The sequence below is a fragment of the Macaca mulatta genome, chromosome 12 (genome assembly GCF_049350105.2).
Source record: "Macaca mulatta isolate MMU2019108-1 chromosome 12, T2T-MMU8v2.0, whole genome shotgun sequence".
In the NCBI taxonomy this organism is placed as follows: Eukaryota; Metazoa; Chordata; class Mammalia; order Primates; family Cercopithecidae; genus Macaca; species Macaca mulatta.
This window is the reverse complement of record NC_133417.1, coordinates 144,503,133-144,516,608: the sequence shown is the minus strand read 5'-3', so window position 1 is coordinate 144,516,608 and position 13,476 is coordinate 144,503,133. Positions and strand designations below refer to the sequence as shown.

General features: G+C 51.3%; 1 protein-coding gene across 29 annotated transcripts in view; it reads left to right on the top strand.

Annotated features, from left to right (window-relative positions):
* Nucleotides 1–13,476, top strand: part of HDAC4 (histone deacetylase 4) — a 352,953-nt gene that overhangs the window by 132,588 nt on the left and 206,889 nt on the right. For 2 of the 29 annotated variants that reach the window (XM_077956685.1, XM_077956682.1), the window contains exon 1: nt 3,660–3,971. The exons of 26 other annotated variants lie outside the window; for them this stretch is intronic. The gene's annotated coding sequence lies outside the window, so the exon portion shown is untranslated. Of the gene's footprint in view, nt 1–3,659; nt 3,972–13,476 lie in introns of those variants that run through there. One more of the 29 variants, XM_077956671.1, reaches the window with a different exon arrangement.

Sequence of the window (13,476 nt, the reverse complement as noted above, 5' to 3'; positions counted from 1 at the left end):
AGGTGGTCAGGTGGCACCCCCCATGCAGTGTACAGCTGCCACGGAGACCATGTGGGCACTTACTCTCCCTCTGCACATCTGTGAGCACCAGCCGTGCACAGCCACTGTGCCAGGATGCCCAGGGTGGTGTCCTGAGAGATTACCGGTAGCCCTGCCTTGTCCCCTGTGGCTTAGGGGACCTCCAGTGGTTAGGGCTGGGGGAGATGAACCTAATGACCTGGTGTCCCCTGGGGGAGGCCGCAGCACCTGGGTGTGGGGTGGAGCAGGAGTCCCAAGAGCTGTAGAGGCCAAGGGGGGGGGTGCCTTATAGGCACCGTCAGCCCTGGCTAAGTGAAGGAAGAGCCTCTTCCACTTTACAAGCTCACAGTCCCCTTTGGGCTACCTGGAAATGGTGACACTGGGAGGGCCCCAGGGGGCAGATGTGGAATGAGAAGACAGAGGGAAAGAGGGTGGGGTGTGAGCTGTGAGCTGCAACACTTGCCTTTGGGTGTGTGGAAGCCATGATGATTTCTTGGCCAGTGGCTTATAATTTCCCAGAGGGAGCAAAGCTGTGTGTCATGAAATCGTGGACTCTTGCCTCGGGACAGCTGCTCTATAATCGTTAGCCTCCTCTGTCCTCAGCAGCCCTGGCGGCACCTCTGGAACAGGTTTGGTAGCATGGCCAGCACAGGGCCAGGTGCCCCTGGGCAGGTGCGCTGTGAATCTATGCTGCAGGTAGGATGGCCGTGCGGAGGTCATGGAGGGCTGGGTGGGCCAAACCAGTGGCTTGCAGTGCGGGGCAGTGAGGACAGTCAGAATCTCAGTGTGGGCTCCTGGGACTAGGGTCCAGGCTTATGGAGAGTCAGGGGCACGTTTCCTACCTAGCGGCTCTGCTATAGGAGGTAGGCCTGCCTGGAGTGTGGGCTTCCTGCCCTGGGCGCTGTCCTGGGATGCCAGCCGGGGGCTATGGCAGTGTAGTGAGCTCCGGCTGGCCTGGCCCCTTGGCCTTGTGGTTCACCTCTGGTCTCAGCAGTCTTCGCTGGCTGGCAGCCCCTCTGGATGCCATAGCAGCCTCTGTGCAGGCGTAGGGGCCCTGCGTCCCTCTCCCTGTCCTTGGAGGGGGAGCGGGGCAAGGCAGGCCACGCTCCTGCCATACGGTTGGTGTATGAGGGTGGACAGGCAGCTCACTCTGGCCTCATCTCATCCCACCAGGCCCAGGAGGTCAGTACACAGGCCTGATCAGGGCACTGCGCACTCAGCGGCAGCCAACCCATGGCATGGTTCCCACATGCCCGTTCACCCCCAGGACCTAGCAAAATTCTTGAGCTCATGCATAACTTTGAAATGGTCTTTGGAAGTTCCAAGAAGCCCGTTGTCTCTGACACTTGTTTGGGATGCTGCAGAGCTGGCCGACCTTGAGCCTGCGCCCAGCCTGGTGATTTTGTCTTTGTGGGGTGCCTGTGTTGGTGCCGGCGCTGTGGCCTAGTGGGCGTTGGCATCACCTTGCGTACCTGCTGTGTCCTTTGTGCCCCAAGGCTCTATGGAGCAGAGGAGTCTGGGCAAAGGGAGGGCCTGGGTCCCTGCCCCACCCCACCTCCCCCCGGGAGAGCTCTTCACCTGCCCCGCAGGCAGTGTTCAGAAAGCCCCGAGGGGCGGTACCGGGAGGCCACCAGCAGTGGGGTCCCCACTGGCAGTGTTTAGAAAGCGCCGAGGGGCGGTACCGGGAGGCCACCAGCAGTGGGGTCCCCACTGGCAGTGTTCAGAAAGCGCCGAGGGGCGGTACCGGGAGGCCACCAGCAGTGGGGTCCCCACTGGCAGTGTTCAGAAAGCGCCGAGGGGCGGTACCGGGAGGCCACCAGCAGTGGGGTCCCCACTGGCAGTGTTCAGAAAGCGCCAAGGGGTGGTACCGGGAGGCCACCAGCAGTGGGGTTTTTCTTTGATTTTGGAAGTGCTGTTTCTGAGTGGGAGGCCTTGGCTTCGCTGGAGGAGCGATTTGTTTTGAAACCACACCCATTGCTGGGCTAAGATTGACTTCCTGATATGAAAGTCTGTGGCGGTGTTTGCTGAGAAGTCACACGTTTGAAGGGAAGGGTTTTATGACTTCATCTGTGGCGCCTCTGGAGCACTGTCAGAGGCTGTGATTTTTCCTGAGTGTGCCGGACCCATCCTGGAGTGGGCACACATGTGGGAGCCCTGCTTGTCACCTGGGGGTTAGGGTGACCCGGAGCAGCAAGCTCTCCCCTGGGGCGGGTTCAGGGTGGCTCAAGGGAGGTGGGAGAGCCCCAGGGCTGGCCCCTGGCTCTTTGCCCCCCATCCGCCACTCTCCAGCCCCTGTCAGGCCCTGCCCGCTTCAGCCCGCATTGGGCCTGCCCTGCTGTGCAGGGGGAGGGGCAGGAGGGTCCATCCTCGGGGCTCTCTGAGCTGGGCAGTTCTGAGAGGCAGCTTCCCGCTCGTGGTAAAAAGAAAGCCCAGTGCCACGCCTCCAGCAGCATATGGGGGCCTTCAGGTCCCTGGAACACTGAAGAGGAGGGAAGGGGCAGGATCCTCTGACAGGGCAGCAATGGGGCTGGGTGTCCCTGCACAGTGTTTACACCCTGGGACCTGCTGCAAGGCATGGCTTTCAGGAGAGCCTCCCCCAAGAAACACTAAGGACAGGACGGGGCTTCCAGAGACCTTGGCTTCCACCCAGGAAGGCTGATCTGTTCTCTGACTGTTGCATCAGCTTCCTCACCCTCTGCAGGTTTCAGGGTACGAGCCCTAGGGAGCATCATTCAGAGAGCCCTGTTGGCCTCTTAGGATCAGGAGGGCCTCGGCTCACCCGGGCCATCTCCCTCTGGTCGCATGTGGTTGGCCGTCCTGTCAGGGCCGTGGGCAGCCACACTTCTTTTTCCAAGATAAACCGCTGCATCTGCCCGGCGACCTTCATGCGTAGTCTTACATTAGCACATTCTTAACAGACATTTAAAAACCAACCAAACAAAATCCAGTTTCCTGCCCCCACGCTCTCTCGCTCTTTTGCCACACTCACAAATGTGAGCTGCATTTGGAAATGCCTGTGCTTCCATTTGCAAACCAAAGCTGAATGGAACCTGGCAGGCGCATCTGCTCCCCCGCGGTGGAGGCTGGGGCGGCCCCAGCGGAAAGAGGTGAACCCTGTGCCTGCTGGGAGTCCCCGAGCAGCAGTAACCCCGGTGTCTGGGATGGCCTTTGGGGTGCGACCTTAGGCTGAGGCCAGAGCCCGTCTCCCCGCAAGCTCCCCGTCTGGCCTGGGGAAGTCAGCCCCCTCCTTTCCAGGGCTGCTTCTTTCCCCGTTTGTTTTCAGTCATTGAGCCCCCGCGCGGGGACGACCCCCACCCCGAAGGTCCTGTGTGCCCTGAGTAAGCTGCTGGCTCTCGGAGGTGCCCACGTAACCTTCCTTTCGGATCTGATGGGAGCCGTGGCCAGACGGGGCTCTGCCCTCACAGAGCTTCCCCTCTGCAGAGAAGGGGCAGAGTGGTGTCACAGGGCAGCCAGCTTAGATGGAGCAGCAGGAGGGAAGGCTCAGCTGAGTCAGACGGCTGGGACCAGGCCGGGGGCTTGCTCTGCATGCCAGGACAGCAGCATTGGGCTCTGTCCCCCCGTCGGTGCCCCTGTGTCTTGCAGGAACCCTTTCAGGTGTGGTTAACACCTCCAACTTGGAGGCCTTGCCTGACTGTCCTGACCCTGTTTATTCTCCTCTCCCATGTCCTTCTAGAACATACTCTCAGGCAAGACGTGAAGATGCTGCCGTGTGTAGAGCCTGACTTCCCTGCCTTTGCCCCTGTCCTTGACAGCGGCTCTCTGTGGGCCTAGCGATACCCCTTGGGCGTCAGTGCCAAGAGCTGCCCTGGCTGGGGGCTCCTGGTGGTGCAGAGGTGGACGCCTCCACACCTGTGCACGGAGGCCCATGGGGCGGCTCCGAGGGGGAAGCTGTTCACCTGCTGCCTGATGTGAAGAGAAGGGGCACTCGCCAGGTAGGGGACTGGGCGGGGGTCCTCAGAGCGGGCTTCAGGGCGGCTGACACGCAAGGGGCTGGGCTGGGCGGGGGCCCTCAGGGCGGGCTTCAGGGCGACTGATGTGCAGTTGCAGTGGCCGGTGCCCTTGGACTGGGTCTGACCTCTGGGGCAGAGGCTAGGGTGCGACACAGCAAACATGAAGGAGGGTAGCATTTTCATGTCTTCTAGCAGTGATTGCAGTGGCATGTATGTGCCTTTGTCACCGCCGTAGCGGGTGCGGGGATCTTCTCTTGGCCCCGAGTGTTTGGGGCAGGGTCCCCATCCTTCATTCTCTCCCGTCTTCATCAGCGTAATGGGCCCTCCCTGGGGCTCGGCTTCCCCGGGTTTCACGCGCAGATCTTTCGTGAAGCACAGAAGCTTCCAGGCTGTCTCAGTGGTGCCCTGACCTTCCAGTGAGGGATCCACTCCTTAGATCTTCACGCTGTCCTGCTCACCAGGGCACCAGCTTTTCCAAGGACTGCTCGGTGGATTCCAGAACTGTCCCTCTGTGTCCTTAGTGCCTGAGCACAGGCCTCCTCGCCCGTGTTCTTGGGCTGTGAATGTGGCCCACAGAGCGCCCTCTGCCTATGGCACCTTCAGCCGTGTGCACCCTTGGGGGTGTCCTGCTTGTGGTGCCTGCCCATCCCTGTGCTGGCCCAGGTCTCACTGGCCACACTCTTGCCCAGAAAATGAAGCCACACTCCTGCACAGAAAATGAGGCCAGGCCGAGGATGGGGACATTTGGCCAAAAGTGTCAGAGCCAGGCTCTGGCCCCTCAGAGTAGAGATCAGTCTTGCCTAATGGCATTACCTTATCTTGGACCTGGGCAAACAAGGCAAGGGTGATTTGAGAAGATCCTCATCTGTTTCTAATTAAATTTCTATCTCTGCTTTCACAAAAGCTTCTCTTTTGTCTCTTCCTCCTAATTATTTTTAAAATCTCAAGGAAAATACATCCCTTCCACTTACAATTCCGCAGAGAACCAAATTGCTACTCTGTTTCTAAAGTGTGTTATTGTGGTCTCTGATACTAAGCCAGGGTTTCTGTAATCCCACTAAAATTTTATCTCACATCACAGAAATTTAGGATTCCCCCAAGGAGACACCACAGGAGGAAATACTAGCTTCTAAAAAGCCACGTGGATACCCCGTCTTGGGTCTCAGTGGACCATGGCTCCTCCTTGGGCCTTGGGGTGAGCGCGGCCCGGCGTCACTGCAGGCGGTGCTGGCGTGGTTGGGAGGGTCCCTCAGGGCTTTCCCCTGGAGTGACAAGGGGGCAGATGCCACCCTGCTGACTCCCACCTAGGGCCTCTGTGTCTGAGGCCTTCAGGGGAAGAGGCCAACCGGTAGGGGCCCGGGGCTCACAAAGGCAGTGCTTTCATGGCGCCTGGCAACCCGAGGACCCTCCAACATAGGCTTTTCCAGACTCCTCAGTCGCCCTGGGCAGTTGGCAGCAGAACCTGCTGGCCGGGCTGGGTGGAGGGTGTCCCTGCTGGGGCTTCTGCCACTGTTAAGGAGCAAGGGAGGATTCTGGTGTGGTTTCAGTTGGAAACTTTGCCTTCTAAGAGTGGACCAGCCCACTGCCGCACCTTCCTCCCTGTGGGCCTGGGCCACCGTCTCACCAGGCACTCTTAGGACGCTGACTTCTGCTTTTCTTCCGCAGGGAGACCCCTTGCCCAGCCTGTGTCTAGCCCGTGGGTTGTGGCGGAGCCAGAAGGCTCCCGCTCTGTGGCCCCGAGTCTCCAGCGTAGGAAGTCTGCACGCTGGCTAGCAGGCTAGTAAGGTGCCTGTTCTTGGCAACAGTTGAAACGTGTTTCATCATGTCCTAGGATGCCCCATGGACGCACCTAACAGGGTCCCCCGGGCCTGCCCGCCTCCCAGAGCCCAGGCCTGCCACGGTGTGCGTCCGTCTGTGCAGAGCCCGGCTGGCTGTGGCCACGCGCCATCTCAGCACCCGGCAGCTGCTGGGGTGGGGTTCTGGACTTGGCGCCTTCTGTAGGCCCTCGTTAGTCTCGTTTCCAGCATGTTACCTGGGTTCATGTACGCTCTGCTGGATTTAGTTCCTAAAGTGCATTTAGGCCTCGGCAGTAACTGTCTCACCTGCACGTTCTCGCTTTTCTGTTTGCCTTTACAGCGTGGGCCAGCTGGGCTCAGTCTCATCTTTAGCACCACCCCGACCACTCCTGCCTCAGGAGGCTGAGGCTTCAACCCAGCCCGGGCAATGTAGCAGGATCCTGTCTCTACAAAAACAAACAGAACATCCAGAATGTCCACCTGAAACCTTAGTGCCGCATTGAATTTAGGTGTGTGTACCTGCAGGGAGCGGAGACTGCCGCTCCAGCCGCTCCCAGGCTGGCTTCTGTCTCGACCCCAGTGCCCTGGCCTCGTCATCTTCCATGTAGGAAGCTGGGCTTTCTTGGTGGCCACTGACAGGATAGGCTTCCATGCCTCCTTCTCAGGCTCAAGGTGTGAGTCACCAGCCCAGCAAAGACAGAGCCATTTGCACGATGCCGTGTGAGCCGCCTTCCTGCCCTCCATGGGAAAGGGAGGCAGCGCTCCGGCCCCAGGTGGAAGGCGTGCCCTGGGGGAGGCTGGGCGTGGGAACACTATGGCAGGAGGACCTCACTTGCAACCTTGCAGGCTGCAGGAGCAGAGCTGGAGGCCACAGGCCACACAGCAGAGCCACGGAGAAGTGGTCCTCCCAGGAGGGAGCAGCCTGATAGGCATTTGATAGAGACACTCGGGGCCACAGTGTTGGGATTACTGGAGGGAAGAGAGATGAGGCCAATAGGCCGGTTTAGGGCATTCTATACCACGACGAAGGATGATAGAAACTGAGCATGTTTATTGGACAACAAGCAGACCCTGCTGCAGACCCATTATTTGTACCTCTTGGTTAATACTCACATCAGCACCCTGAGATCCAAGTGTTGTCCTCCCCATTTTATGATGAAGAAACTGGGACGTATAAAACTTGCCTAAGATCTGACAACTAGTGAGTGAGGGAGTCTGGTTAGAATTGCACGTCTGGCTTCAGAGTCCACGGTCTTACCCACCATGTGATGCTGCTGCATGAGCGTCTGTGTGGGCACGTGTGCAAGAGAGCTGTCACAGGGCACCCGCAGACAGTCTGGACACGCGGTCCGCAGAGGGGCTTCCGTTGGATGGGAACCCCAACCTCTGTCTTTCAGCTGAAGTTCACCAAAATGAATTGCTCAGCTTCCAGAGGTGGCGGCCTGGCATGGAGTTAGGAAATCAGTCAAAGCGTTGGGGGTGGAAGGCGAGGGAGTGGTGTCATTTGGCTCCTTGAGTCTTCAGCCTTCCTTCCTGGGCTCTGACATGAGCTTCACCCTTAGATCCAGTTCTCCTTAGCTGGCTGTCAGCTGCCCTCTGAGTGACTCTGACAAAGGACGGCTCACTGTGTCACTTCTCTCTTCCTCTCCTGCCCCCACAAGGCCGTATTGCCCACTTGCAGGCTGTGATCTAGGGACCGGGGCTCACGCCGTCCCACAGGCTCTGGGCTGAGGAGAAACTCCTTTTTTCTTTAACATTGTCAGCAGAGATCTTTCCTCTTCATTAGTCTTTTTAAACAACCAGGTTTTGGTTTTGTCACTTCTGTCTGTATGTCTTTTCTGTTTCAGTAAGTTCTGTTCTTTATTACTTCCTTTCACTTTTATAAGTTTAATTTCTGTTCATTTCTAAGCCTTTGACATGGAACCCGAATATGAGGATTTTAAAAGCATTTTCCTCTATTCATGGCTTTTGCTGCTTTGCAGAAAATTTAATGTGTGCTATTACCCAGTTGCCCTTTGGCATATAGGTAATTTATAAGTGTTTTTTTTGGTGGTTTTTGTTTTCTTGTTGTTTTGTTTTCGAGACAAGGTCTTGCTCTGTCACTCAGGCTGGAGTGCAGTGGTGTGATCTCAGCTCACTGCAGCCTCCGCCTTCCAGGCTCAGGCAATCCTCCCACCTCAGCCACCTGAGTTGCTGTGACCACAGTTCCACCACGCCCGGCTAATTTTTTGTATTCTTGGTAGAAACAGGGTTTCACCTTGTTGCCCAGGCTGGCCTTCAACTCCTGAGCTCAAGTGATCCGCCCCCCTCAGCCTCCCAAAGTGTTGGGGGTTACAGGCGTGAGCCACTGCGCCTGGCCAAGTGTATTTTAAGGTTTTCCTAGTTCTTTTTTGTTATTGATTTTTAGTTTAGTTGCCTTATATTCAAAAAATGGGGTGATATGCTGTCAAAGTCAAGAATCAGTACCTTTATTAAAGTCTACTTTGTCTGACATTAATATTGCTATGCCAACTTTCCTTTGGTTGTTATATGCAAGGTACATATTTTTCCAAATGTTTTATTTTCATACTTTGCATAGCTGTATGTTTTAGATATTTCCTTGTGAATAGCACGTGTGTGGGAATTTTTTTAGTTTACATTCTTCTGTGCATTCTGGCCGTCTTTGCTTCGGAGTAGAGCCTTCAGTTTGTTTACACAGAACGTGGTGGCCTAGAATGTCGGTGTGCCCGTCTGCCATTTCACTGTGCCTTTACTCCTTTGTCCTGTCTCTTCTGTGGCCTTGTTTTGCATACTATATTATTTGTCAATATTCGTTTCCATATATCCACACGTGTAAACCCTTTTCATTGTTCTTTCTATGGGTGTTCATTTTCATCTTCCCTCTGAGATCAGTTGTGAGAACGTTTTCTGGTGTCAGATGATCAGTTTTTGTTGGAAAATGACTCTTTGAAAATGCCTGTGCTGGTTAGAGGATTCTAGTTGGACAGCGACCATCTTCTAGTACTTTTAAGCAGTCCTTCTGCACCGTGACAGATATTATTGTTTTCTGGTTTACGTGTTTCCGTTGAGAAATCACCAATCATCCTCACCGCTCTTCTTTGTAGGTGATCCCCCTTCCCCTCCATAGCCGTGTTTGTTTTCAGCAATTTTACCTACTGTCTTTTAGCCATTTGGGGTAGTTCTTGGCCGGGGTCCTTTCCGACGTGCTTTTGACCCGTTCAGTGTCTGCTTTCCTGTGTCTGCCTGCACATTCTGTCTCGGTGCCTTCTGTTTCTCCAACTTCCTGCCCTTGACTTTTGAGATCATCCTGGAAATTTCCTTCTGGTCCACCTTCCTACTCACAAATTCACTGTAACTGTGTCTAATCTGTTAGATGATGGAGTCCTTAATTTCACTTTTTGCATTTTTCAGCTCTAGAAATTCTCTTTTCAAGTTTCCAATTCATCTTCTTAAACATAGAAATCATCATTTCTTTAAAATATATATCTAAAACTACCACAGGATCTTAAATTGCATTCGCCTCTTTTATCGTCACTAGAACACTATTGCGATTCCTCCTTCGAAGCTATTGTTTATGGGTCATGGTATACAGCAAATAAGTAACAAAGTCTCTTTCTCTTTAATTCTATTATCTGGAGCACCTGAGGGTCTTTTTTCTATTGTTCGTTGTTTCTGTTGGTTTTTTTCTCGTTGGGTTTTCTTTACCTCTATCTGATATGTGAATGTGTGAGTGTGTGTGTTGGACATATTATTTGCAAAATCTGTTGAGACTGTTTGAGGCCTAGAATGATGACATCTTCCTCCTTAGTAGACTGAAGTTTGTTTCTGCCTGGTGCTCGGGGCCCCTAGCAGTGAGTCATCACTTCAGTTCAGTTTCAAGGATTGCAGAGTCATTAGAAGCAGAGCTGCAGTTGTTGAGGGTCCATTTATTGTGGAGTCTCTTCTTTCCCTAGGAGGTGCTTCCAGATCCCAACCCACATTTCCCTCCGTCTCTCCTGCCCTTCAGTCCCTGGAGTTCTACTCCTAAACCTAGTATCTGCAAGAGGTGGTGTCAAAAGTACTAAAGATTCTTAGATGGCTGTGGGCTCTGCAAGTACCAACAGGGGAAAATCAGCCCCAAATGCCATCCTCACCCCCTGGCCTTTGTCTGGTCCTATAATTCTTCACTGTTTTTTTATCTTAGTAATGTCATCAAGAAGATGTGTTTATATTTGTCCAGATTTTGTGATCTTTCTCTCTGCTACGATTGGACCACATGGCCTATTTCACCTTTTTTTTTCTTTTTGCACTTGCGTTTTTTGAAGCAGTCATGTTTATTAAATATCGATATTCAGAGATTTTTGTCAAAACCAAAATTCTTCTATAAGCTGATTAGCAGTATATATAAAAGATTAGGCAATCTGAAATGAAATTAATAACTAAGTTAATTATTAAAGGTGTTATATGAGTGCTTATTCTGTTATTTACCCAGAGTTATTTGTCTACATGGATATTTTAGAGTTTTAACAGCAAGTTTATGTGAGAGTAGGTGCTTCTGTTGAGGGACATCTGAAAATACCCGGGTTCTTCTCTCTTCGTAGGCTATCCCACGCGGATTCTTGGTCTAGTGGATCCAATTGGCAGTATATCTGCAGTCCACACAAATGGAATGGTAAAATTAGTATATTAGCATGTTGAGGTCAAACTGTTTCCAGGTACTCTTGCTTGGGTAGAGATTTGGAAGTTGACTACATTTGAAATCTGAAGAGTGACAGGTCAGTGTTTCTCCACATTATCTGTTTTCCCATAGGCAGCTTGATTTATTCATCCAGTCTTCCACCCATCCAGTCTCTACTGCTGCTGAACTAGTCATTGCTTCAGAGTCGTGGACACAGAACCCGACAAGGTTCTGCCCCTCTTTGGACCTCTCCATCTGGTGGCAGACACAGAACAGTATCAGTGGAGCGATCTGAGGAAGCCAGTGTTGGCAGGGAGCCTTCTAGATGGCCAACATCTTCTATGAAAGGAGGAGGATGCAGCTGGGCTGAGGTCCTGGCCTTGTGGGAGGGGCTGGAACCCGCCTTGGCGCTGGGTCTGTGCTCTGGGTGGCAGCCTGGCCCCAACCAGCCAGTCCTTCCCCACATGTGTTGTTCTGAGTCTCTTTCTCCTGCAACGAAATTCATAGAAAAAGCAATCCTAATTTTCTCCTTAGTCAAAACTATTAAAAAAGAAAAATCCCACAAATAAAGCCAAACCTCAGCAGAAGTAAATTCGGGAATTCATTCTTGGATTTGTTTCTCTCCTGCCTTAAAAGAGAAAGAAGCCTTCTAGTAGGAGCCCCACTGAACTTGTTTGCTTTCTGTTTTCTTCCGTGAACTGCTTTCTGTGGCTCTGCCTCTCGGAGAATCTGTTTCAAACTCTGAAACGCAGCTGGAACACACTTGAGATGTTCCACACAGACTACAAAGTGATGGCATGGACTGTGCAGAACAGATGCTGTTTGCATTAAAATAAAAGACAAACATAATATTTGCATTAATCGAGAACCTTTGCAGGAGTATTTGCATAGAGTGGTTTATCCTTTTCCAAGAGCTGGTTACTCCTAACTACTCTCTGAGTGTAGAAAGGATAAGCAATCTTTTGCTGATTATTTCTCACAAAGAGTTGCTTTTGCCCAAGTGTGTAGCTGTTTCCAAAGACGGGCTCTCCGCCATGCAAATGTGATGTTGAGTGCAGCACAGGAAGAATAGCCCATGTGCATGGCAGTGATTGCTGTCAGTCATGCTCTTGGGAGCTTTTTGTGTTTCAGAGTAGGATTGCTGAGCTCGTACCCTGCTTTTAGTGGTACTGAACTTTGTTTCAGCAGAGTTGTGCAGAGTTACTCACACTAGGCCATATTTCAGTGGCCTCCTCTTCCTCCTTATAACGAGAAGAAGCCAAGGCCATGGCATGTTGGTGTGTCGAGTGCTTTGGTGCCTGTGGGTACAATTTCAGGAACTCAATTCTTATTTCGTTAATGAAGGCTGTGTAAGAATAAAGACAAAGGAATCAGAGAAGAGAAAAAATGACGGTCTCTCAAAGAGAAGTAGAGCCCAGAAATGCATGTCATAAACCCTGCATAATTGGCTCTGAGTTTCCTAGCTGTCAGAGTAAAAAAGGAAGCCCTGTAATTTTAAGGTTTATGTTGTTCTTAAGAGGAAACCAACCAGGTGTGTTTTAAACAGTGACTTTGAAGCACACACACACACACACACACAGAGTGAGAAAACAAGATTACACATAGTCTTGGTATCTAAGTGAAACTTTGTATTAATTGAATATTCAGTAGTTATTAATGTGTACTTACATGATTTACTAGTGTTTTTGGTGCCTTACCATTGCTTCTGTCATCTTAGTCTTTCACTTGGGATATGATTTTCTTCTTTCTGGAATAATCCCTTGTTAGTTCAGCAATGGTTTCTGAATGGTAAGTACTCACATTTTGTTTATCTGAAAATGTTTTTGTTTTCCCTTTTACTCGAATGATAGTTCAGATGGGTGTAGAATTGCAGGTTGCTGTATCTTTCAGCGGTTTGAAGACCTTTCATTATCTTTTGGCTATTTTTGTTGCTGTTGAAACATTAACTCTCAATCCACTGTTCTTAGATCATCTAACTTCCCTACCTTGGTGCTTTTAAGATCTTTTTCCATGTTTAGTGTTTAAATGTTTTATTGCACTGTGTCTAGATGTCGATTCACACTTATTTATCCTAATTGAGACTTAGCATGCTTTGTAAATCTAAGGACTCTTACGTTTGAATTCTGGAATATTCTCATTTATTATCTGTTTTAATACTGCATTTGTACGTTTCTTCCATTCTTTAGGAACTCATACTAGGTCTGTGTTGGACCATCTTATTCTTTTATCCCTGCCTCCCTCCTTTATCTATTCCTCTCTTTGTGCTGCATTCTGGTGAGTTATCTAGATCTAGTTTTATCTTTATATCTAATTTGCTATTTTTTCTTTAGATCTAATCTGTTCTTCTCAATTATAGAAAATTCATTTTATTCTTTTTAAACACTTCTCATCTCCCATTTCCAGGTTTTTTTCCTTCATCAGTTTCTTTTCTTCATTTAACTTTTGTGTGTGTGTGTGTGCAGCTTGTTGTCTTTTCCGCATTGTTTTAATATTTGTGGACATTTTGGAGTCATTTGTCGGTTTTGTTGTTCTTGCTGATTCCCACATGGTGGGTTGTCTCCATCTATCATTCCTGATGTTCAGTTTGCATGGTGAACTCTTCAGCAGGGTACTTGCCTCCCTCCCTCCCTCGCGTCCTTCTTTGTGTGTTTTGTGCGCTGTGAATTGTGGGGATAGCCCTAAGGAGCTATTTTTCTTTGTCTTCTTGGGGCGACAGGGTTTCCCAGGTTCTAGACTAGTTTTGCCCTTATTTCTAGACTTGAGATTCCAGAACTACTCAAAGAATATGAATCTGGAGGCCACATCCACAGGGACCCAGGTTTAGGGTTTTAGATTCTCACCAACGCCTCTTCCCAGCAACCCTCTATTGCTTCCCTGGCCTGGTGGATGGAGTTTTCCAGTTCTCTTTTCATAGACCAGACGGCCGTCCAAGAGTTCTGTCCGGACACAGGTCTCATTTCCAGTTCTGTGTCCAAGCCAGGCTCACGGCCACCTCTCCTGCCCACCCGGAGATGCAGCCCCCCACCGGGTCCCT